Below are 26,358 nucleotides of genomic sequence, written 5' to 3'. Positions count from 1 at the left end.
TACCTACCTTCTGAGTAGTATTCTGTTCCATTCTGCCTGGATTAGGCTAACAAGCCATACATGTACATTTGTCTATTAAAAAACCTTCATGTTAATAAATATGGTGTTCATTCAAAGTGAGGAAACACTACCTTTCACTTAGAATTTGTTGTCTAGTTACGATTGCAGAACAACAAACGTTATTAGCATAGAAGCAATTCTCTGTATTAATCACCTATAGTATGCACATTCAATGAACAACACATACAGATTTTGCAATTATGTTATTTTTTCCCTGTTCTGTTTGTTCTGATTATTTTTGTTGGAATGTAATGTTGTCTGTTGAATCTGATAATAAAAATTAGATTTCTGTTTTGTATGTCTTTGTTTTTAAATGTAATATATCTATGGATTTGTATTTATCATATTTTACAAATGGATTGGTTTGCAACAGATTTAAAAAATGTTTTAAATTGCCGAAACCAATTTGGCTCAGTGGATAGAGTGTCGGCCTGCAGACTGAAAGGTCCCGGGTTCGATTCCGGTCAAGGGCATATACCTTGGTTGCAGGCACATCCCCAGGAGGGGGTGTGCAAGAGGCAGCTGATTGATGATTCTCTCTCATCGATGTTTCTAACTCTCTATCCCTCTCTCTTCCTCTCTGTAAAAAAATTAATAAAATATATATTTTTTAAATGTTTTAAATTGGTCATTCTATATGTCAATTTCATCTATAAGGTGAGGATAAACTGACAACTTTGGATCAATCACAATTTTGGATGGGTGAAGTCCAGGAGTTAGGAAAAAAGGGGCCATTTTATTCCAGCATAAAAGACAAACATTGCTCTGAGTTTCACTTCTTCATCTTTCCATGAGAGGGCAGTCGAGAAGTGCTTATTGTTGTCAGGTGCATCATAAAACTAAACTTGCCCTTAAACCAAGAAATTGTAGCATGCAGGAAAAAATTAAACAGAGCCAAATCAATTAACCAGTGGACATGTACTGAGCACCAATACTGTCCTGACCACACTGAGACTCACTAAAGAGTTTGAAACCCACTGTCTATATATTTGTAGCTAAAATCCCAGATAGTCCATGAAAATGAGACAACAAAGCCAGAGTCAGTTTTGCAAGATGAAAAGAGTTCTGGAGATTGGTTGCATGGCAGTGTGAATATACTAGTACATAACATGACTGAACTGTACATCTTAAAATGATTAAAATGGTGAATTTTGTATTATGTGTATGATAGATATAGGGATAGAGGAGAGAGGGGAGGGAGGGAGGAAGAGAGAGAGAGAGATTGAGAAGAAGAAGAAGAAGAAGAGGAGGAGGAGGAGGAGGAGGAGGAGGAGGAGGAGGAGGAGGAGGAGGAAGAGGAGGAGGGAAGAATGAATGAGATGGGAAGAGAAAGAAAAAATTCTTCAGACCAAAACTCCCAGGGGGGGCAGGAATGGTATACAGTGACAGCTCCAGTTCACAGATGTAGAAAAAAGTGGAGATAGCACATCACAAGGATAGTTGAGTTTTTACTTTGGGGCACATGACACACACATGTATACACACATGTGTACTTTTTTCTGAGGGCTACTACAAATCTGAGCTCATCCCTCTACCCCTGTTTTCTGGCTGATTCCTTTAGAGAGCCCCTTTTTATCCATTCAACATTTACTGAGCACGTGCTTTCCTCCAGGCACCTTGGGAGGCTCTATGTAGGGCGCAGCTGTGAATGAGACAGACAGCTTCTGCTCTCAAAATGTTTAGAGAATATGATTTTTTTTGTTTGTTTGTTTGAGGCCCTGAAGATCCTGGAAACCTTTTAATTCACGTCAGCATTGTCTTCGAACATTGACAAGCGGGCCACTTGGACCTACCATCTCTCGTGTGTTGTCTTGAAAAGTGGGGATGACAAGAAAGCAAGAGGGAGAGTAACTACAGAGCCACAGAGCCAGCCAGGGTTGCCTTGACAACAAGATCAAAGACAATAGCCAAGCCCTGGAGGTGCCAGGGCTGGACTCTGAGCCTTGGCCAATGGTCCACGGAAGGATGTCACCTTTTGACTCCAACAGAACTTGACTGAAGTGAGTCTTTGAAATCCCAAGGAAGAGGGGCCCACGCACGGAGGAACTCATCCCACGTTGACTCCAGCCTTGTTCCGATCCTGTAGGAACACAGGATGTTCTCACTCCAAAGGTTAAGTCTGCTGTAAGAGCTTGGCTTAAGAATCAAACAAGCCTAAGTTAAAACTCAGGCTGGGCTTCCTGGTAGCCATATAACCTTGGACAAAATCTGTATGTCTGAGCCCCAGTTTTCCCATTTCTAAAGTGGAAATAATAATAGGAGCACCTCAAAGAGTGTTGTGAGGATGAAATTACGTAATGCATGTGACATTAGCACAGTGCCTGACATGCAATAAGCACACAGCTAATGCTGGCTTTTAAAAACTAAGCAGAATTGGAGCACAGAGATCACCTCACCTAACTCCTTCATTCCACGATGACAGAACTGAGGCCCAGAGGGCTATCGATAGTGGAAAGATTGTGAATTTTGACCTAGTTGTGAATCCTGGATCTACCAGTAATCTCTCTTAACCTTAGTTTCCTTATTTGAGAAATAGGACATTAAGGTTGTTCAGAGGGACCTGACACCAAGGCCCTGGCATGTAGTAGTTGCTCAGTAAAATGTTCCTTTGTTTCTTTCCTTCTCTTTGGCTGTCTAGAGTCATACATGGTCCCAAATTTATTTAATATTTTTTATTTTATTTATTGATTTTAGAGAGGAAGGGAGATAGAGAAACATCAATTGTTGTTCCACTTACCCATGCATTCATTCATTGATTCTGGCACGTGCCTTGACAGGGATTGAACCCAAAACCTTGGCGCATGGGGGCAGTGTTCTAACCAAGATACCCCGCTAAGGGTAAACACCCAGGACTCAGGGAGTTCATGCTGACCTTCATGATCCAAACGTGAAAGTCAAGCAGATCTCAGCTCAAATCCAGTTCTTGACCTTGGGCAAGCCACTAGTCCTTTTTCTGCTGCAGTTTACTTGTCTGTAAAATGAGAGTAATAGTACCTGCCTTACAGCGCTCACGCTTGTTTGAAGTGTCCCATAAATGTTTATTATTATGTCCTGCAACCATGACTCATTCATTCATTCATTTATTTTTCATTTATTATTTGTGTGTCAGGCTGATATCAAAGCCAAGATTCACAGAATTAGACAAGGCTCCTGCGCTCCCAGTCTAGAGGAGATTTAAGCAATGGCTGTATGACTGGGTAAAGGGTTTTGAGGAGAGGCTGGGCTGCCTGTGGTTAAGAGTGCAGGCCTGACGGTCAGACATCCGAGGTTTGACCTCAACCCTGCTACTCTGTGATCTTGTGCAAGTTACTCAACCTCTCTATGCCCCTATAAAATAGAGGTTACCACTCCCCATAGTGAGGACTTGTGTAGACTTGTCCAAAGAATAGAAATATAAGTACAAAGGGCATCAGTAGCATTTGGGGCAGACGGCCGACTCCCAGAGAAAGAATGAGGGAAACGCCGGAGAATTTCAGTGCGGTTCTTGCACGTAAGTCCTTTCACATTTTAAAATGTTTCCACCAGCCAAACCACAAAGGGACCCTGGAGAGTTTTTGTTGCCAAAGACTCACAATTTGTAGGTGAGAAAATCAGGCCAGAGAGGAAAAGTGGCTTGCCCAGGTGAGATGGACAGAATCATGACCCCAAATATGTCCAAGTCCTAATCCTCACAACCTATGATTACCTGGCAAAAGGTGCCAGCTTGGTTAAACGAAGAATTTGGAGGTGTGGAGATTATCCTGAATTATTTGGGTGGGCCTAATGTAGTCACAGGGATTGTTGTAAGGCAAATGAGACAGGAGAGGCAGAGAAGCAGAGGTTGGAGTGATGTGGGCCAGAGCCAAGGAATGCACATGTGAACAGGGGCCTCTGCTCTCTCCATTCCCCTTCCCCCCAAGGGTGCCCTTCCTTTGATCTGAACCCTCATTTCCTGCTATTTGTCCCTGGAACCCAATTTGCTACTTTCAGCTTTGATAAAATACCCTCCTCCCCACCCCTGCCTTCAGAGACAAAGCCAGAGCCTCCCTCTCGGAAGTGGAAGCCAGGAGTGTCAACAGAAAATGAATGGCATTCGCTGTGGCAATCTTCTCAGGAAAGAACTCGCCCCAGATCAGATTTGTGAACAAGGCTGATGAGATTTGGGACCTGTAACTAACAGCAGATAAACAGCCATCTAACTAATTATCATGGTTCCTCGGGGAGACAAGACGTGGTGGCTGGGGTGAAAAATCGGCAGGAGATAATAGAGCTTGTGTTTCCAGAACAAGACAGGGAAGAAAAGGCCTTGGGAGGCTAGGAGGTCAAATTTATGTATCTGGACAGAAATATTTCTAGAGTGGAGGAGAGAAAGCGATCAGGTTACAGCTGCTGGAGAGAGAAAAAAAGGAACGAAACCTAGGGTTGACCTGCCATTAAGATCACCGGCATTGTTGGACGTGGCAGATGGGCACATAAACTGGAAAGAAGGTTTGGCAAAGTTGTTTGTCAGTATGGACCAACAATTCTCCTTCAGGAAACTCAATATAGGGCAGTAATAAAGGACATTCGCTTCAGCACGGTTTATAACAGTGAAAATGCCCAACAGTATGAGATTTGTTGAATAAATGATGGTTTGGCCATATGGTAGGGCACTATGCCACACATTTTTTATAAAATGATGCTGTAGAAGACCATTTAAAGACACCAGATGATGTGAATACTCAGAAGTGAAAAGAGTAGGTGTAAGACCACATGGTAGTAGGATTCCATTTTTGCTTTAAAAAAATAATAATACACATGCCCTACCTGGTTTGGCTCAACAGAAAGAACGTCAGCCTGTGGATAGAAGGGTCCCAGGTTCGATTCCAGTCAAGGACACATGCTCAGGTTTTGGGCTTGATCCCCAGTGTGGGGCATGCAGCAGGCAGCTGATCAATAATTTTCTCTCATCATTAATGTTTCTGTCTCTCCCTCTTCCTTCCTCTCTGAAAATAAAGAAAAATAATTTTTAATAAGAAAAACCTGGCAGGACAATTATTATAGTACAGTACTACCAACACTTCCCTTTGGATGATAGAATGAGAGGCGGTTTTAATTTTTTCCTTTTGGTGTATTCATGTTTTCCATAGTCACTAATTGACATGCATTATCTTTGCAAATGGAAGTTAAATATTAAAAAAAAAAAATAGTTCAGCCCAGCTGGCGTGGCACAATGGTTGAACCCGTGGCACAATGTGCCTGGGTTTCGGACTCAATCCCCAGTTAGGGGGTGCAAGAGGCAGCTGATCGGTGATTCTCATCATTGTTGTTTCTATCTCTCTCTTCCTCTCCTTCCTCTCCTTCCTCTCTGAAATCAATAAAAATATATTTTAAAAAATAGTGCTGGGTGATGATATCCAGTTTATGCCTGGATCTTCCCATATATTATCTCATTTGTACTTCAACATCACTTACCTCCCTTTAAAGAATTCCCCGGTCCCTCTGTGCCCCTTGTACATTCTGAGCAGCCTTCTGCTTATGTGATAGCCTTGGCCTGTCTTATCCTCAGGAGGGAACAATACTGCTGCTGCTACTGGACTCAAGGACTTGCCTTGTAAACGAATACATTCATTTCCTGTGGTATTATCCCCACTCTTGTCAATTACTTAGGATAAATTGGTCCCTCCAGACATGATTAGGGCTGGGGGAGCTGGAGGATCAAGGCCCAGGATCCATGCTGGCATGCTCTGGCTACCCTGTCTGGTTTCCTGCCCGGCCGCCTTCTCTCTAGCTCCCAGTGGGTCATCTAACTGAAGCAGTGGCTTCTGTAAGTACCAGAAGCCGGGTGATCCTCCAGCACGTGCTGACCCAGGCAGGGCACTGAGATAAATGCTGTTTCCATCGTCCAGTTTGAAAGGAGAGGAACGCGTCTAAATGGACTTGATTTCCATACCACGTAGTTAGCACGGTGCATGGCTGGAGAAGACATTCAGTCCTTATAGAATGTATCCATGGTTACAGGAAACCAGCCAGGTCACTCTCACTGCCAGCGGCTGCCTTTTCTCTCCTCTTAGATCAAACATTGCCCAAGTGGCAGAGAAGTGAGCAAACTGTTAGTATTTTCTGAAGACCTGCACTAACAATGTCCTGTTTGTCTGAAATGACTAAAGGAAAGGTGACAGAAAGAACTACTGAGGGCCTCCCTGGGATCGGTATTCTGTTCTTTCTGATAGTCACTCATTCATTCATTCGTTCACTCATTCATTCGACAAATATACAGCTTGTTGAATGTCTGCTGTGAGCTAAATCTTGTACTGGATACCAGAGAGAATAAACAGGTAAAAAGGATGCCAGGAAAAGAGCTTCTTTCTAAAAACATAGGATTTTTTTTTCCCTATGTCTATGAAGTTTTTTCTCCCCTTAATCCCTTCACCTTTTATACCCACCCCCCCACCAGCCTCCTTCCCTCTGACAGTTGTCCATCTGTTCTCTGTTTCTATTTTGTTAATTAATTTTGTTCATTACACTCCACATATGAGTGAAATTATATGGTACATACTTGTCTTTCTCTGACTGGCTTATTTTTCTTAGCATAAGTCTCTCTTGGTCCATCCATGCTGATGCAAAGGGTACCATTTACTTCTTTTTATGACCCAGTCGTATTCCATTGTGTAAATGTACCACAGCTTTTTTTAATCCACTCATGTACTGATGGGCATTTGGGCTGCTTCCAAATCTTGGCTACTATAAATAAACGCTGTAATGAACATAGGGGCACATATATTCTTTTGAATTAGTTTCTTTTGATATATTCCCAGAAGAGGAATCGTTGCATCATTTTTTGAGGAAATTCCATACTGCTTTTTAAAAATTATTATTATTTTTATTGATTTCAGAGAGAAAGGGAGAGAGAAAGAGATAGAAACATCAATGATGAGAGAGAATCATTAATCGGCTTCCTTCTGCATGCCCCACAAACCCACAATGCCAAAGCTGTGGGCTTAATCCCCAGAAGGGGGCGTGCAGGAAGCAGCCAATCAATGATGCTCTCTCATCATTGATGTTTTTGTCTCTCTCCCCCTCTCCCTTCCTCTCTGAAATCAATATATATATATAGTCCAAAAAGTATAGGATTTAAAATAAAATTTGTGCCGAAACCGGTTTGGCTCAATGGATAGAGCGTCGGCTTGGGGACTGAAGGGACCCGGGTTCGATTCCGGTCAAGGGCATGTACCTTGGTTGCGGGCATATCCCCAGTGGGGGGCGTGCAAGAGGCAGCTGATCGATGACTCTCTCTCATCGATGTTTCTAGCTCTATATATCTCTCCCTTCCTCTCTGTAAAAAATCAATAAAATATATTTTAAAAAAATAAAATAAATAAAATTTGTTTTTAAATTATTATACAGTAAAATTGACTTTTTTCTTCTTTGCACTTTAACATGTATAGATTCCTATAACTAGCATCACAATCAGAATACAGAACAAAATGTAGAATTTTAATTTCTATTGACTTGAGGAAACTGAGGTCCAGAGAGCTTCAGTGATGCCCCTGAGGTTAACACCGATGACAGAGGAAATGTGGGTTTGCCGTGGAGTCAGGGAGAGGCTCGATGGCCCAACATTGGTCCTCGAAGTGGAAATCCTCTGCTTTTGTGAATGATCGCAGGCTTCTTGGTGTCAGTGACGTCTACGCTGTAGACCTTCAGAAAGCCTGCTGAATTTAGAATTCACTGGGCCCAGCGGTTTATTCTCTAGGTGTAAGGCTTGTCTGGAATAGCCAATTTTACCTAAGAAATAGTATTTTGACTCACTTTCTTTAAAAAAAAAAAAAAATGTGAATACAAGGTAATCTTTTGCCAGTGACTCCTGGTCACCTTGGTGGTGACTGTAAGTGGGAATCCAAAATGAAACACTTGTTTTTCTGACTCCTCTCTTGGGGAAAGTGTGTTTGCTGCCCTATTACAAGCCCACGTTTGTTTTAGTACTCACCAGAAGATGTTTTTCCATTAATTTTTAGAGAGTGGTAGAGTGAAAGACAGAGAAATATCAATGTGAGAGAGACACATTGGTTGGTTGCCTCTTGCACGAGCCCCAACTAGGGCACATTCCACAACCAAGGTGCATGCCCTTGACCAGAATCGAACCTGGGACCCTTTGGTCTAGAGCACATGTGTCAAACACAAGGCCCTCGGGCCAAATCCAGCCCGCCAGGCCTTGCAATGTGGCCCGCACCGCGCTGTCATCACTGCACTCCGCTGTCAGTTTATGACATTGTCAGTTTATGACTGTTCAGTAAACCATTCGGCCCGCGATTTAGGCTGGATTTTAGATTTTGGCCCCTTCTCTGATTGAGTTCGACACCCCTAGTCTAGAGGGTTTGGCTCAGTCTAGCCACTGAGCCAAACCCTCTATACCCAAGCCCATGCTTAACCTGTTACATTTCATGGAAAATCTACAGCTCTATACTGGAAAATAAATACTTCAGCTAAGTGAAAATTGTAAACTGGAAGTCAATCAAGTTGAATAAAAGGTCAAGAGCCTCTTCAAAGGAGTGTCACATGCGCACAACACCCAGTTCTTAATTACACCTGTTAACTCACCTTCTGTGGCAGTTGAAAGCACTTTGGGAACTTTTTAACGCAGCATTTTTACTTTAGTTGATATAACTAATAAATGCACATGATAAAAATGACATCAAGTAACCAATCCCTCCCTCCATCCCCAGACCTGAGTCCCTCGGTCTCCCTTTTCAGAGGCAAACACTATAGCCAGTTCCCCATGTTCCCTTTTAATAAGTCGCAATCAGAAGGCATTTATTGATTGTCTGTAGAATGTGCATTTATTATATACTGCCTAAAAGAAATATGCCATCTCATTTCTCCTGACTCCATTCAATGAATTCAACAGGGAGCCAGCACCAGCGATACAAGGACCAATAAGGTAGCTGTGGCTTTCAAGGAGCTTCTACTAGAGCATAGTGAGGAAGTACATGTAAACAGGACTGAGCCATAGCCGGTTTGGCTCAATGGATAGAGCGTTGGGCTGCTGACCGAAGGGTCCCAGGAAGATGCTCTACTCAAGAGCATCTTCCTCAGATACAGGCTTCTCCTGGCCCTGACCCTGGTTGGGACACATGCAATTTCACATCGATATTTCTCTCTGTCTTTCCCTCTCTCTCTCTCTCTAAAAATCAATGGAAAAATATTCTCAGTGAGGATTAAAAATAATAATAATAATTTTAGAAAGAATATTAAAAAAAATAAAATAAACAGGACTGAACACAGGATGCTGGGATTGGTGGCCCCCATGCCCCCGGTTTCCACCCATTTGGTCCTGACCCATCCACCACGGGTGCCATTTGGTGTCAATGGCTGGTCGTCTAGATTTAGTTGCAGGCTGGTGCAAGGCCTCCAAGGCAGGGCTAAGCTTGCCTTCCTGGTGGAAAGGAGATTTCTCTCCTCCAAGTCTCTAACAGGACTCCAGAGGCCATCCTCACAGCGTGTGACCCTAGCCTGGAGCATGCCTCACGCATGCTTTCCTCCCAAACTGCTTGAAATTCCCCCCCTACCATCATCCCTGGGTTGGAAAGGACTTTAGAGGGTGTGGCCCACCCCTTCTCAGACCCCCCCTTCCCTCACATCACATCCCCATCATAGGGACTTCCAGCCTTGGGGAGGGCCGGGTGGGAACAAGCCAGTGACCAGGAACTCCCTCCCTGGGGCAGCCTACTCAGTGGCCACACAACACAAATGGTCAGGCAGATCCTCCCTATGATGACACCAGGCACTGTTCCCAGTGCAGGATTACCCAACAGGCTGACCTAACAGAGCTGGTAGGATCAGCAGAGTGGAGGCACTTGAAAGCATAACAATGTTTTTCAAAGGACACTGATAACTGCTAGTATAAAAAAATAAATGAAAGCACCGAAGTGGTCATTGTTGGGGGGAAAATGCCCGAAATTTGTTGGATCTCCTTATACTTGTTCTTAGGATTTAGATCGCTTTGTTTTGTATTACCTATGGGGGTGGGGTGGGCAAGAAATGACATAATCTTTAGAGGCTTAAGACTTCTAAAGACCTTAAACCGTCCAGATGGTCACAGATTCTGCTGTCTGCATTTCCCCAGAGGAAGTCCCCTCCTCCAGACAGCCCCTCAAACATCTGACGACTTCCTCCAGTCTCACACTCAACATTCCTTTCAGTTTGTCAACTTCCAGGAAGCCCTTTTTGAGCACCTGGGGGAGAATGGGGTTTTCCCCCAAGCCATGGAGCCCTGAATGCTTTTATTTGTCTCTCCTACTTGGTGTGCTGACTGACCCATGTCCACAGAGACCACAATACCCCCTGCCTGGGTGCCTACGAGGCGCCCACAAGGTCAGTGACTACTCCTTGAGTTCATGGCTGGTGTTTGAGCATCCACCTACTGGTCCCCATCAGCCTTACATCACCAGCCTCAAGGGGTGGGGATTGTCCCTTTGTTTCCTCCCCCAGCCCTGGGACACCCAAGATCTTCCCAGGCTCTCCCTAGCAGGGCTGTGAGATGGGGCTGGAGCCCCTCAGCCTGGTAGATGAGGGCACAGGAGGGGGTGACTAAGCCTTCCCAGCACCCTGGGGGGGGGGGGGAGTCATAGATATCGTGGCTCTTATTGCTAAACAGGGCATGGCAGAGTGAGGGCCCCAGAGAACAGGGGACCTTGAATGGAACAGGAAGTGGTCACTGTGATTCAACCACAGAGCTTTTCCCTGAGTGTCATCTGTTAAGAGTGACACAGCTTTTGGGGAAAGTCACTGTGCTGAGGTGAGGGCGTGGGTGGGTGGGGGGATGTTCAAGTTACAGGCTAGTGACACCACAGAAACTGGGCAGCGAAACCAGGAAGGAGAGCAGCCTCCTGCAGTGTTTCCGGCCAGGTGGGAAAATGCTTACTGGAGTTACTTTACTGCTTACTTCACTGAGCCTCTATTTCCTTGTCAATATAATGGGAATGATGATAGAGTCTACTAGCAAAGATGTTGTGAAAATCAAATGAGATGTTATATGTTTATCACTTAGGAGAGAAGTTGGTATAAGGCTGTGGTCGGCAAACTGCGGCTCGAGAGCCACATGCGGCTCTTTGGCCCCTTGAGTGTGGCTCTTCCACAAAATACCACGGCCTGGGTGAGTCTATTTTGAAGAAGTGGCGTTAGAAGAAGTTTAAGTTTAGAACATTTGGCTCTCAAAAGAAATTTCAACCGTTGTACCGTTGATATTTGGCTCTGTTGACTAATGAGTTTGCCGACCACTGGTATAAGGTAAGTAAAAATAAACAACAGTGCTGAGACCGGTTTGGCTCAGTGGATAGAGCGTCGGCCTGTGAATTGAAAAGACCCAGGTTCAATTTCGGTCAAGGGCATGTACCTTGGTTGCAGGCACATCCCCAGTAGTGGGTGTGCAGGAGGCAGCTGATTGATGTTTCTCTCTCATCGATGTTTCTATCTATCCCTCTCCCTTGCTCTTTGTAAAAAATCAATAAAATATATTTTTTTTAAAATAAAAAATAAACATTAATTAATATTTTTTATGATCAGGGATTCTCAGAGGTGGAAGTCTTAGCCTGAATCCTCTATAAAGTGCCAAGAAGGGCAGTGATGTTCCCAAAGTCTCCCATAACTAACCAGAGCCACAGCTGTGCCTAGAACCCAGATCTGCTTTTTCAGTCCTTTTCCCTCTTTCTTTTCCCGTCCCCTCCTCCTTCTTCATCCACTTTTCATTGGGGCCTTGTTTGCAGTTAATTCTCGTAGAGCATAGGCAAAACTGTTCCATCTTTCAGAAGCCATGTCATTCAGAATGCTTCCATACATCTTCTCACTGATTCCTTAAAATTCCGCCCTCAGCCTCTCCCACTCCAGGAAGTCCCCCTGGATTAAACCTCCCCCTCAGCTATTAGCCAACATCCTGATCTAGCAACTGCTTCTGCAACTCTCAGCAACTAACACAAACATATGGGGAAGGGACAATGCCCTTCAAACGTGGATCTTCAAATCATCAAACTTGTAAGCTTGTAAAAAAAAAAAAATACTAAAAGTACTTTAATAAAAAAAATTAGTAACAGCCCTCTTTATTTGAGCATTTATTTTATGCCAGGTTCTCTTCTGATTATTTAGCTGGAATATTTTTAAATATGCATTTGTAATATTCTCAGCAAGTTAGAATTCCTCAGTAGCTTTTTTTTTTTATATAATGTTGACATTTGTGTTATTTGCCACACATTTTTTTAATAAATCTTTATTGTTCATATTATTACAAAAGTTCCTCATTTGTTCCCCTCCACCAGGTTCCCACCCCCCCCCCCTCTGCCCTTTCCCCACCCCCCATTGTCCTTATCCATAGGTGCACAGTTTATGTTCAGTCTCTTCCCGCACCCCCCACTCCCCCTTTTCCCGAGAATTGTCAGTCCACTCCCCTTCTGTACCTCTGATTCTATTATATTCAACAGTTAATATTGTTCATCAGGCTTTTTAATTCCCTTGGTTTTTAGATTCACTTGTTGATAGTTACATATTTGTTGTTCATAATTTTTATCTTTATTTTCTTCCTCTTCCTAAAGAACCCCCTTCAGCAATTCATATAATTCTGGTTTGGCGGTGATGAACTCCTTTAGCATTTTTTTATTTGTGAAGCTCTTTATCTCGCCTTCGATTCTGAGTGATAGCTTTGTTGGGTAGAGTATTTTTGGCTGTAGGTTCTTATTATTCATCACCTTGAATATTTCTTGCCATTCCCGTCTGGACTGCATGGTTTCTGTTGAGAAATCAGCTGACAATCATATGGGTGCTCCTTTATAGGTAACTACCTGCTTTTCTCTTGCTGCTTTTAATATTCTCTCTTTGTCTTTTGCTCTTGGAATTTTAATTATGATGTATCTTGGTGTGGTCCTCTTTGGATCCCTTTTGTTTGGGGTTCTGTGCGTGTATTTGCCACAAATTTTTAAAAATATATATTTTTTGATTTCCAAGAGGAAGGGAGAGAGAAAGAAAGGTGGTAATATCAACAACAAGAGGGAATTATTGATTGGCTACTCCTGCACACCTCCTATTGAGGATCAAGCCTGCAACCCAGGCATGTACCCTTGCCCTAGCTGGTTTGGCTCAATGGACAGAGCATCAGTCTGTGTACTGAAGGGTCCTAGGTTCAATTCCAGTCAAGGGCACATGCCCAGGATATGGGCTTGATCCCGAATAGGGGGCATGCAAGAGGCAGCTGGTCAATGATTCTCTCTCATCATTGATGTTTCATTCTCTCTCCCACTATCGCTTCCTTTCTGAAACCAATCGTGCGCGCGCGCGCGCACACACACACACACACACACACACACACACAGATATCTCAAACCTGGACCCTTCAGTTCATAAGCTGACGTTCTATCCACTGAGCCAAACCGGCTAGGGCTCCTCAGTAGCCTTCATTCTTCCCTGGTTCCCAGCAGCTTACTCAAGGCAGGAGCAGCTGTGGACAGCTTCAGTCATAGATGTGGCCACAGAGCACCCAGAGGTGTACAGGGACTGGAGGGGGGCAAAGATCTGACAGACACCTGAGGACAACCATCCAAACACATTCATTGTGATTTTAAACATGTTTCTGAGGGAAGACCCGTCCCCTCTGGTTTGTGTCTGATTCCCTCAGTTCAGTGGCAGCCTGAGGGTAGGTTACCAGATCCCTGGTGTAAAGTCCAAAATCTTTAGGGGACATTCTCAGGCTAGTGGGTTCTGCATCCTCTCCCCACCCCCCACCCTATCCCGGACCCCCATCCCCCACTACCACGATCTCTGAGACCTGGCTCCTTCCCCTGGCGCCTGACCCTGAGTTGCCTACATCAATGAACTTTGCTGCCATTTCCCCCAATAAACTGGCGGTGTCGTTCAGCTGGGTTTCTGTGCATTTCCTTCCCTGTCTCGAACACGCCCCCTTACCCCTTGTTTGCTGCCTAAGGACATTCATAGAGAATTTTAAAAATACTCCATTGGGGACTATCTCCTCCGATAAAACTGGGCTCCTCAAAAGAGGGACTGGGATTTAATCTTAATAAAACTTCATTTACTAAAACAGGCTGCAGACCTATGGGCCATCGTTCGCTGATTTTAGTTTTTAATATTGCATTGAAATGGTATTTATCTTGGTCACTGAGTTTTTTGGCACCCTCTCCTTAGGTTTTTGTACTCAAAGTAAGTGCCCCTTTCACACTACTTCCGGTTTGTGTGTATTTCCAGAGCCCAGCATACTTCCTGGAGGAGTGTGGGCTCAGTTCTCATAGTTGAATAAATGAATGGAGAAATGAATGAAGTGGAAAGGACACCAGACTGGGCATCAATAGCTCTGAGGTCCGGACTCTGCCATGATGTGATCCAGGCATATTCCTTAACCCTGCAGACCTCCGTTTTCTCATCTGTGAAAGGCACAGAGCATACTGGACAATCTCACAGGATGATTTCACTGCCCTTTGCCCTCCTCAGAGACTCTGGTTACTTCACTAGCACACTGTGGCTGGGGCAGAGCCTGGGTACCCAGTGGGGACCCTGGACAGGCCCGGGATGGACTCAGGACCACGTGGGTATCCCCGTCCCGGACACTTCAGGGTAAAGGTGAGCGCCCTCCCCTCCGGCCTATCCAAGCTGGTCAGGCTGGGGCACATCCTCTGTGGCCGGCTCCTCCCTGGGAGCACGCGGGTACCCATTGCACAATCGCTGCCCTGCCCCGCCGCCCTGCTGGGGGAATGCAGCCAGGGCAGTTCCCGTGGGGCTCCCAGCTCAGGGTGGGCCCCTCTCCTCGGCTGGGCGATCAGAATCACAGTCGGCAAAATATTAATTATTGTTGCTTCTGAAGCCCCACCACCGGAAGGTGCCTGGCCTGCCCAGGAAGTCCAAATAATCAGCATCTCTGGCATTTTAGTCACTCCCAGCAGAGAGCTTGGTCACCAGAGAGGAGAATAGGAAACACTACAAGAAGAAAGAAAGAAGCCCTAGTAGGTTTGACTCGGTGGATAGGGCGTCAGCCTGTGGACTGAAGGGTCCGGGGTTCTATTCCAGTCAAGGGTACATGCCCAGGTTGCCGGCTTGATCCCCAGTAGGAGGTGTGCAGGAGGCAGCCCATCAATGATTCTTTCTCATTATTGATGCTTATATCTCTCTCTCCCTATTCCTTCTTCTCGGAAATCAACAAAAATATATTTTTTTAAAAAACCTTACTGTCTAAGAGAACTTTTACATGATTCTTTTTATTTTCTAGAAGAGGTTGAGAGGCATAAGAAAACCACCCAAGTCCCAAGCTGACGAGAGGCAGGGCCGGGGGCATTCTCCATTACACTAATGGCAGGAGATTTCCCAGGCGGGATACACCGCCCAGCCTGATCTGCGGTTGAGCATGTTGGGCACTTGAGAAGACAGTGGGCAGGCCGGCGGCATCGGGTGACGGTGGGACTGTGGGACTCTCAGACTCTTGGTGGCAGTGAAAATGCCCCATCAGAACACCGTGAGGCCCGGTGCATCTGGAGGGCTAAGATCCTAACCTGCATCAGATCTGCGGGGATTTCACCAATCAGCTCCTTGAACAAGGTTCCTTGGAACAAAGTGCTTAATTGATGCGGATTTGGGGTTCTGAAGAAGCATTCCAGAATCAGAAGCGTTTTTTGAAAAACACTCACACTTTATAATGTGTGTACTTCTCCCTCGCCCCTGCCCCCTGCCAGACAGTAGAAACAACACTTGGGCGATGATTCTCTCCCGGCCACCGGATATTTTGCAGCTCTTAGGGATGACAACTGCAGAGAGTCTTTAATAGCATAAGGAAGTGCAAAGGCTGGGAGGTAGGGTACACAACTGTGCACACAGGATAGCTGTTTGGAAGGAAAAAGAGGAAGAATGAAAGAACCAAAAAGCAATGTATAGTAAACAGATCGGCAGGAAACACCACAACGTCGGTGCAGTTTTCAGTGGGTGGTAGGTGATTTCTCTCTCTTCTTCCAAGTTTTCAGTATCTTTCTATGGCATATGTTACTTCATATGCCGTCCGTGGCCGATATTTAAAAATATGTTTTATGTTTAAAATGCTATTTGTATCTTACTGTAGAAGAAAGTGGCTAATAACAGTAGTAATCATGATAACAACAAGCATGGTAAACTATGAGCATTTACTGGGTTTCTGGCACTATGCTAAGAATCTTGCTTGCTTTTTTTTTTTTTTTTTTTTTTTTTTTAATCCTCATAGCAATCCTGTGAGGTGGACATTATGAACGTGTCTATTTCACAACGGCTCTGAGATGTTAGGGCATGTCCTGCACATTGAGGTTTTTGTCTGTCCAGGATCCAAAGCTCCCTGAATAGTGTGCAGGACTTGCCCTGGTGTGGGAAGGAAGCCTCTGACCTCCCACCACTGAGGTTCAAGGTCAAATCCTCCCTGTCCAAGCTCCCTGGCTGATGCAGATACAAGATAAAGGCAGAGACAGTGGGTGCGAGGGAAGGTTAGAATTCTACTTGCTGTGCTGTTGGCCGCAACAGGATCAGTATCCTCATTAGATCCTCCGGGCTAAGGGATGGTTTGGTGCCTCCTGCTGCTCTGGGCCATGAGGACTGCTGCCTTCATCCCTGCTCCTTTCCTAAGCCTGCTGTCTCCTGAACCTCTATTGCATTTTATTCCCTTCTTGGTTCAAGACAGCCGGGGCCCATCTCTTTGGCTTGTCACCCACAGCTGACTGCTATCTGTAACTCTCCAGCAGACCCAGAGCAAATGGGAAGCAGGACTGCAACCCAGATGTGGCCATCGGAGCCCAAGCATTGAGCCAATCCCCTGTGCGACCCACTCTCCCCCAGAGAATGAGAACCATTTCCTGAAGTTCTAGAAAATAACAGGAAACGGTGTCTTGAAAATTTTCTCAGCAATTAGGGTTCCCCCACCCACCTTACCACCGTGGGAGCCGGGCAAGCCGTCTTGTGAAGGGCAGGAGCCAGGTCAGGGAGGAGCCAGCCCCCGCCTCCGGTGACTTCGGTGCCATGGGATCTGGGGAGGACAGGAAGCAGAGGCGGCTCAGGCCTCGCTGGCACTTCCTGCTTGGTGCCAGAAGACTGACTCAGCAGGGTCTCCACCCCTGGCAGCCTACTTTGACCTTGGGAGTCTGGGAGAAGAACCCCTGCTTTGACCCCCATGGTACCTTGTACCTCCCTCTCCCACGCCAGGTTATGGTTGCTTGTTTACATATTCATCCCCATGCAACTGAACTTCTAGGACAGAGCTGGGCCATTTCCCCCTGAATCCCTCATGCCTGGTACATCCATGCTATTGGGATGAATGAGAGAATAAATGAATGAAGGGCTCTCCTCATCCATGCAAAGCAATGGAATGTCTTAAAGCCTGGGACTTTGCGAAGGCAGCTTGGCAAAATAGAACAACTCTGGGCTCTGCAGTTGACAAACCTTCCTTTAAACCCTGTCTCCATGACTTACAAGCAAATTCTTTCTTTACCTCTCTGAACCTCGCCTGCAGTGTGGGGACTGTGTTAGCTCTGACACTGGGCAATTGGGAAAATAGTAAAAATGGCTGGCACACAGTAGGCCCTCAATGCATCCTAGCTTGCTTCTTCCTCCCAGCACTTCATTCTTACTCACTTCCTTCTTCCTGCCACTCACTTGAGTAAATATGAACAATAGGGAAAAGATTAAACAAACGGTGGCATATCAATAGGGCGAAGCATTAGGCAGCCAATAAAAATGTTGTTTAACCAGTAATTTTTAACTGAATGGAAAATGCTCATAAATTCATGTGAAGCAAAAAAAAAAAAAAAAAGCTAAATTATTCATTCAGCATGACCTCAGCCATATAAAATGAGTGTGCATATGCAAGCTTGTATGTGTAATGGGCAATTCTGAGGAGATACACAAGAAACTCCTAACAGTGTCTTCCTCTTGGGTAGGAAGAGAAAGTTGAGATGCACTTTGACTTTTTACTTTACAACCTCTCCTATTTTAGGTATATGAAATAATAAACAATATATGTTATAATATATATAAAAATCTAAGTGACTATTCGACCATTCAACCATTCGCTATGATGTGCACTGACCATGGGGAGGGGAGACAGATACTCAACACACAGGCATGGAAAGATGGTACAAACTGATGAATCTCAGAAGGAAGGGAGGAAGGGGGAGGGGAGAGGGCAGGAAGATTTTAATCAAAGATCTTAACTAGAGATCTGGTCCACAGATTCATGCACCGGTGGGGTCCCTTGGCCTGGCCTGTGGGAATCAGGCTGAAACTGGCAATCCAACATCCCCCTGAGGGGTCCCAGATTGCGAGGCATGGCCCCCACCGGTGCACGAACCTGTGCACTGGGCCTCTAGTATATAATATTATAATATACAGTATATAATTTTTGCCATGATTATGTATTAATTTTTAAATAAAACCCCAAAAGCAGAACAAATAAATGTTTAAATACAATAAGATTTCAACGGTGGTTATTTGGGGAGGGAAGGAATTATGGGATTAACAAAATAACTCTCTGTTTTATATTTTTCTATATTTTAAATGTGTTTTATACTAAGCTTATAACTCTTCTATAATTAGAAATAAGGCAAACATCGCTTCAAGTGGCTTCCCTGGGGTAAGGGGAGGAGGAGAGAGGAGGAGCAGGTGATTGTGTCCAAAGGGCTAAGGGAGGGAGTGCGAGGTGGAACTGGGCAGAGGCACTTGTATTTTTGGAGCCATGTGGTTCCCGCTGAGTCAACTAACTAGTTGTTTGGCCCCAGCCTGCCTGTGGGGGCCGGAAAAGCTCCCACTCCTGCCCCGGTTCACTCTTAGTCATCCTCTGGGAAAGAGTAGGGGTGGGGGGAGGAGGTCAGTTAGGAGTCTCTGGAGCCTTCTAAGCAGAGAAGTCCTGGGAAACAGTCTTCCTCTAGGCGTGCCATCACCTGGCATTATCACCTTGGGGACAAGCAGCAGCTGGGAGTGAGCAGGGAGGGTTGGGGGAGGGGTGTTGGGAAAGTGCCCCTCTGGCCTTTGGCAGGCAGCACCCCATCCTCCCTGGAAGCTGCTGTGGAAATTAATTACCATTTGTCCAGGGCTTTCAGATTCCCCAGATGAAAGACAGGGCAGAAGGAATGTCCTGATGAATACGTGTTTATGGTATTGACTTTCCTCCCCAACACCCGTCATGATGATCACGTGCCCCGCCCCTAACCTCCCACTGCCCTCCCTGGCATCCTGGCCTCAAAACATAGAGGTTGAGCACCAGTATCAAATGCTGCTGAAGGAGAGGAGGGAAGGGAAGGGAAGGGAAGGGAACAGCTGATGCCCCATCATCCTGCATTTCAGATGGGTAAACTGAGATGCTTCATTTTCCCACAGGTGAAAAGAAAGAAAGATGACCCAGCCTTGGACCCTGAGGAAGGAAGCCTTGGAGAGAGGGGCTACAGATGACTCTAGGCCAGAACCCAGGCCTCTGCCCCTCTTGTGGATTCAGGGGTGGGAGGAATTCCAGAACTCTCAGACTCATCCCTAGATGCACAAGGTAGATGGAGTTTATTCCAGCTTCTAGTGAACTGACTTGATTCCTTGTTGATTGCTTCTGAACACTTGCCCACAGCTGAATTCTGTCATCTCCCGGCTCCATGAATTTGGATGGGAAACACTTTGGTTTTCTAAACTCTTCTCATTCTCTTTCCTTCTTCATTTTATACAAGAAGATAATTGATCTGTGAAGCTGGTTAACGTGTTTCTGGGCAGGTGTACAGAGCAAATTCAACGTAGGGGTCAGCTCCTCCCTCAAGGAGACTACATTCTTTTATATATATATATATATATATATATATATATATATATATATATATATATATATATATATATATATTGATTTTTTTACAGAGAGGAAGGGAGAGAGATAGAAATGTCGATGAGAGAGAAACATCGACCAGCTGCCTCTTGCACACCCCCCACCGGGGATGTGCCTGCAACCAAGGTACATGCCCTTGACCGGAATCGAACCCGGGACCTTTCAGTCCGCAGGCCGACACTCTACCACTGAGCCAAACCGGCTTCGGCGGAGACTACATTCTTATTGAAGAGTTGAGTCCTTGCTTATGAGACATTTAAACAATCATAAGGATGGGCAGGTAGAGAAAAGGCCTGAGCCTCAAAAAGAACAGGGCAGTTGTAGACCAGAGAACTCAGCAGACTTTCCTAGGACCCAATTATGGAGGTGCAAAGGGACAGAGCCTGAGTGGAGATGGTGACGAGTCCTTTGAGGCCAGAATGGAAGGTTCTTGTGAAGATATATAGAAGCAGGCAGATGGACAGGCCTGGTGAGACTGTGAAGGTCCTTGGATTTCAAGCTAAAGAATTGGAATTTTGCCTGGCCAGCATGGCTCAGTGGTTGAGCATTGACCTATGAACCAGGAGGTCACCGTTCAATTCCCAGTCAGGGTGCATGCCTGGGTTACAGGCTCCATTCCCAGTAGGGCGTGTGCAGGAGGCAGCTGATCAATGATTCTCTCATCATTGATGTTTCTCTCTCCCTCTCTCTCTCTCTCTCTCTCTCTCTCTCTCTCTCTCTCTCTCTCCCTCCTCCCTTCCTCTCTGAAGTTAATAAAGATATATTTAAATATATAAAAAATAATTAGGATTTTGTCCAGAGGGCAATGGAAACCCACCAAATGTTTCTGATCCAGAAAATCCTATATAATAAAAGGCTAATATGCAAATTGCCCCCTCAGGAGTTCAACTGGGAGACAGGGAGTTTGATAGATCGCTATGACATGCACTGACTACTAGGGGGTGGTGGGAAACATGCGGACTACCAGCTGTGGCCAGGCACTGAGAGAGTGAGGAAAGGATGATGCAGGGAGGCTGGGAGGGGGAGAACCTGATCAGCCCTGATCACCGGCCAGGCCTAGAGACCCTACTAGTGCATGAATTTCATGCACTGGACCTCTAGTAATATAATACACAGTTTGAGAGAAGGTTAAAATATTTTCACCAGGAGGTGAATCTTAGTATCTGAGTCAGCAGCTCTACCATGAAATTCACCATCCTCCGCCTCAGTACAGCCCCTGACTTTTATTTCAGCTAATGGCACGGAAACACAAATGTCACCTCCCCCGTTGCTCTCTGACACACTACCAGTGTTATTTTCTTCATAGCTTTTATCGCCTTTGGAAATGATCTAGTTTATGCACTTGTTTACTTCCTTTCCTCTGTGGACCCATAGAATGTAAGCAAAATGGGATAGGTAGGGGGTGTTATCTGTTCTCTCTGCTGGTTCATCTGCAGCGTCTATGACAGTATTGGGCTGGTGGCAGATGCTCAATGTGTGTTTGTGGAATGAATAAGTAGATGGATTGATAAACAGATTAATGGGCCCATGATTTTCTGGCCCCAACCCCCTTGGTGATTTTTGACTCTTCCTTCTCCCTCCTCTGCAGAATCTAGGCATTCATTCCTTGTCTATGGGTATTATTTCTGCATCTCTCAAAACCCTCTACCACCCCCTTTGCATTTACACATCTACCCTAGAAAACAACTCACAACCTTTTGAAGGCAGAGACTCCTCCACCCCATTTTCCCCATGGGCTCAGCACAGGGCCTTGGCCATGACAATTCCCACTGATCTGTCTTTACAGTTTTCCAAGTGCTTTTCACATGATCCTGGTATACCTAGGGCAGATTCAGGACTCAAAACAGAGTTTTCAACTCTAAGCAACACGCTTATTCCATTGTTCTGATTTATGCATAATTTATGATGAATGAATTAATAAATGAATGAATGAATGAATGAATGCTGGAAGTGCATAGATTATAGAGGGAGAAACTGGATGTGTGTGTGTGTAGGGGTGGGGGGAGGGAATATTGACACAGAAGGAAAGAGAAAAAGGGGAGAGTAATTGAATGGGGGTGGAATGTGGGGAATAGCGGAAAAGCTGGGGTTGGAGAGGGCTGAATTCCCAGGGGTTAGATTACTTTGTCCCATGTGTTGTGTATCCCCTCCCCCATTGTTTTGTCTTTTAAAACAGAAAGACAGGTAGCTAACCTAGGAGAAGATGCCAAAGACAAAGTTAAAGGGGCAGGGAGACTCTGAATCTAAAGAAGACATTATTTATTGGCTTGTTAGCTGTTGTGTTTATAAGCAATAAATATAAAAAATATAAGCAATTCCATCAGACAAAAATTGCAAAGGACAAAGTGTATAAAGAAAAAGGAAGCCTGGCCAGTGTGGCTCAGTGGTTGAGCATCGACCTATGAACTAGAAGATCACAGTTCGATTCCCAGTCAGGGCATATGCCCATGTTTGTGAGTTCAGTCCCCAGCATGGAGGAGGCAGTCAATCAATGAGTTTCTTTCATCATTGATGTTTTTCTCTCTCCCACCCGCTTCCTCTCTGAAATCAATAAAAATGTATTTAAAATGAATCTTCTTTAAAAAAAAAGAAAGAAAGAAAGAAAAAGTAAAATGATCACCAGTTATTTCTCCATCCAGAAAAAGCCATCCTAACATTTTGATATATTGTACATATCCTTTTAGGCTACATAAATGTAAACATTGATATGTCTATATCTATATATACACAAACACACCCATGTGAGTTTTTTAATAAAATGGGATCCATACAGTTTTGTAACCTGCTCTTTGTTCACTTAATAACATGGAGTGAACACAAAGGAGATTTTATAAGCCCAAAGGGCGGTTTGAAAAGATAACCTTTGGGATAAACAGGAAGCCAGAGAAGATAAATGAGCATGAAGTGAGCAGCCAAGCTCTGTGGTTTTGATAAATATTATTAAAGTAAATAAATCTTAGCTATCCTGCCAGGTCAGGTAATTATTAGCTCTATCAGCAAGGTCACCAATTCGTAGACTCATAGGATGTTGGCACTTGAAGAAGCCTTTGAAATGGTCTAATTCAAACCCCTTACTTTAAGTATTGAGAAACTACAAGCCCAGAGATATGAACTAATGTGCCTCGAGAGACACAACTGGTGAGCCGCAGAACTGGAATGAGACGAGTACCCTGGCTCTCAGTCCAATGCTCTTGCCACTAAACTACATGCATCAACATTTGTATACACTCTTCTAACACAGGCACAGAAGGAAACAGGGAGAGATTAGGCCCCCAGACCAGTGATTCTCCTGGTATATAACATCAGTGGAGGTGTGTGTGTGTGTGTGTGTGTGTGTGTGTGTGTGTGTTAAGAGGGCAGGTCATGTCAGGCTGGTGTGGCTCAATGACTGAGTGTCAACCTATAAACCAGGAAGGCTCAGTTCAATTCCAGTCAGGGCACATGCCTGGGTTGTGGGATGATCTCCAGTGTGGGGCATGCAGGAGGCAGCCAATCAATATCATGTCTCTCTCCTTCTCCCTTCCTCTCTGAAATAAATTAAAAAAAAAATTTTTTTTAAAGAAAGAAAATAAGAAAACAGCTTCATTTATAATGGCATGAAAAAAAAACTTAGGAACAACAGAAGTACAAAATTTGTACAACGAGAACTATAAAACATTGTTGAAACAAATTAAAGGAGCTCTAAATAAATGAAAGGCATCCCATGTTCATGGATTGGAAGACTTAACATTGTTAAAATGGCAATACTCTTCAAATTGATCGACAGGTTAAACATAGCTGTATCAAAATCCCAGCTGCCTTCTTTTCAGAAATTGGCAAGTTGATACTAAAATTCATATAAAAATGTAAGAGACCCGGAAGAGCCAAAACAATCTTGAAAAAGAAGAATAAACAATTGAATAAACACTTCTTGATTTCAAAACATACTACAAAGCTATAGTAATCAAGACAGTGTGCTACTGGCATAAGGATAGACATATAGATCACTGGCATATATAAATAACTCTTAAAACTCAATAATAAAATAGTTTACCTAAAAACTTTCTACAGATACTTTACCAAAGAAGAGCCAATAATTACATGAAGTAATTTTCCATATCACTAGTAATTATGGAAATAAAAACTTAAAAATCCAATGAAGTACCACTACATACTACTAAATGGCTCAACTAAAACAAACAAATAAATAAACGAACTTAAACCCCCCCCTCCCGACACACACACACAAAAGACAATACCAAGTATGACCTAGGATATGGAGCAATGCAAAATGGTATTGCCAATTTTAAAAAATAGTTTGACAGTTTCTTATAAAATTAGATACATATTTACCATATGTCCAGAAATACATCCTTGGATGTCCATAACAGCTTTATCCATAAGAGCCCAAAGCTGGAAATAACCCAAATGTCCATCAATGGGTAAATTGATAAGCAAACATTGGCATATCCATATCATGCAATATTATTACAATAATAAAAAGGAATAAAAAGTTTTAGTAGTCATGACAATCTGCATGAAATCAAATGCATTATGCTAAGTGAAATAATCCAGACTAAAAACCTACATACTATATGAAATGATATAAAATTCTAGAAAAGACAAATTAATTGCCAGAGTCTGCAGTGGGAAAAGAGTGAATGCAAAAGGGCACAAGAAATTTGAGGGGGGGGGGAGGGGAGGGTGAATAAAAGTCCATATCTTGATTGGGATGGTGGTTATATCACTGAATATATACATTTCTAAAAAATCATTTAACTACAATTAAAATAGTTGAATTTTATACTATATAAATGATATCTCAATAAAGCTGATCTTTCAAAATTATGAACATTAGCTCTGGCCAGGTAGTTCAGTGGATTAGAGCATAGTTCCATCACACCAAGATTTCAGTTCAATCCCGTTAGGGCACATACAAGACTCAACCAATGAACGCATAAATAAGTGGAACAACAAACTGATCTCCTTCTCTCTCTCTCTCTCTCTCCTTCCCTCCCTTCCTTCCTCTATCTCTAAAAATCAATCAATCAATAAAAGTTATAAGCATCATTAATTCCCACTTTGATATTGCTCTGAAGGGACAGGTGCCAGGAGAGCATTTAATATAGAATCCTGAAATCTCAGAAGGCTTTCCTGAGGAAGTGAAGTCTGAGGTACTAAGGAGGCCCATTCATGAGCAGGTGAAGAAGGGAGAGATGGGGCAGAGGGAAAGGTGTGTGCAAAGGCCTTGAGGCTTGAATCCCCTCCACCACAGCCTTCCTGATAGAAACCCCAGTTCTGCTTGCCGAACCTTCACAACAGTGGGTAGTTCACTGCTGCAATTATTGTAATTAATAATCATGGCCGCTATTCATTGAGGACTTGTTATGTCTTTAACTTCATACTAGGCAATTATTTCTCATAACATTTACTCTTCAAAAATTGTACCCACAAGGTAGATTCAATTAGTATTCCCTCTTTATGGACAATAACGTCAAGGTTTAGGGAAATGCAGTACTTTGTCGGTGTCTACACAGCTAGCAAATAGCAGAGCCAGAATGCAAACTCGGGTTTTTGGAACTCCAGCTGAAGTTCCTAGACACTACCCTATGCAACTTCAGTTAGACACATCACTGGCTCTCCCCTCACTACCTTTCCCAACTCTTCTTCATGCAACTTAATCGCAACCCCTTCATTGCCCAATATCTGTAAGCACACTAGTTTGAACACCTACTATAAACCAGATGGGCCCCTCTTGACATGCCATGTAATCTCTGCTCTCCTGATGATATGTCTAGTCTGGAGAAGATGAACATTGATACAATAATCATAGGTAAATGAATACTTTTTAAGGTTTGGTGAAATATGAAGAAAAGACGTAGGTAGGGAGCTATGACAGATAGAACTGGGACATCTAATCCAACCTGGGCCTCTGGAAGGCTACCCTGGAGAAGTGAAGTTTGAATTGAGATGTGAAGAACCAGGAATTATTTGGTTGAAGAGAGAGGTTTAAGATGTAACCTCTCTTAAGGTACCAAGGTCTTATAAGTCGGGCTGATGTGGTTCAGTGGTTGGAGCATCAACCTATAAACCAGGAGGTCACAATTCAATTCCCCATCAGAGCACATGCCCAGACTGTGGGCTCGATCCCCAGTGCAGGGATGCAAGAGATAAGCTGATCAATGATTCTCTCTCATCACTGATGTTTCTCTCTCTCGCTCTCCTTCCTCTCTGAAGTCAATAAAAATATATTTTTAAAAATTGCCAGAGGTAGGCTAAAATTTTGATTCTGAGCTGCCTAGTGGCCTGAGCAAGGAGGGAAAAGGGCAGTCATGAGCTTTATGGTGTGCAGAAGAGAAACCACCAACAACTCAGATACATACAGCCTTTCAGGGTATTGAGGTGGGGCATTTTCCCCAATCCTCACACAAAAGAGACCAGGGTACACAGGACTCAGACCAGCATCTGGATGTGAGGCTGCTCATCCCAGTTAGGCCCAGTTCAGG

The 26,358-nt window shown here is 44.1% G+C and overlaps 1 long non-coding RNA gene across 1 annotated transcript; it reads right to left on the bottom strand.

Annotated features, from left to right (window-relative positions):
• Positions 1-1,627: 1,627 nt before the first annotated feature.
• On the bottom strand, positions 1,628-17,294 carry LOC311632230. The gene is made up of 3 exons (XR_014796737.1): positions 16,946-17,294; positions 4,846-5,024; positions 1,628-2,140 (listed from the first exon to the last, which is right to left on the bottom strand). It is a non-coding gene; the product is annotated as an uncharacterized lncRNA (long non-coding RNA).
• Positions 17,295-26,358: the final 9,064 nt, after the last annotated feature.

The sequence above is a fragment of the Pipistrellus hanaki genome, assembly GCF_964339955.1.
Source record: "Pipistrellus hanaki genome assembly, chromosome: 14".
NCBI lineage: Eukaryota > Metazoa > Chordata > Mammalia > Chiroptera > Vespertilionidae > Pipistrellus > Pipistrellus hanaki.
This window is presented reverse-complemented; position numbering and strand designations above follow the sequence as displayed.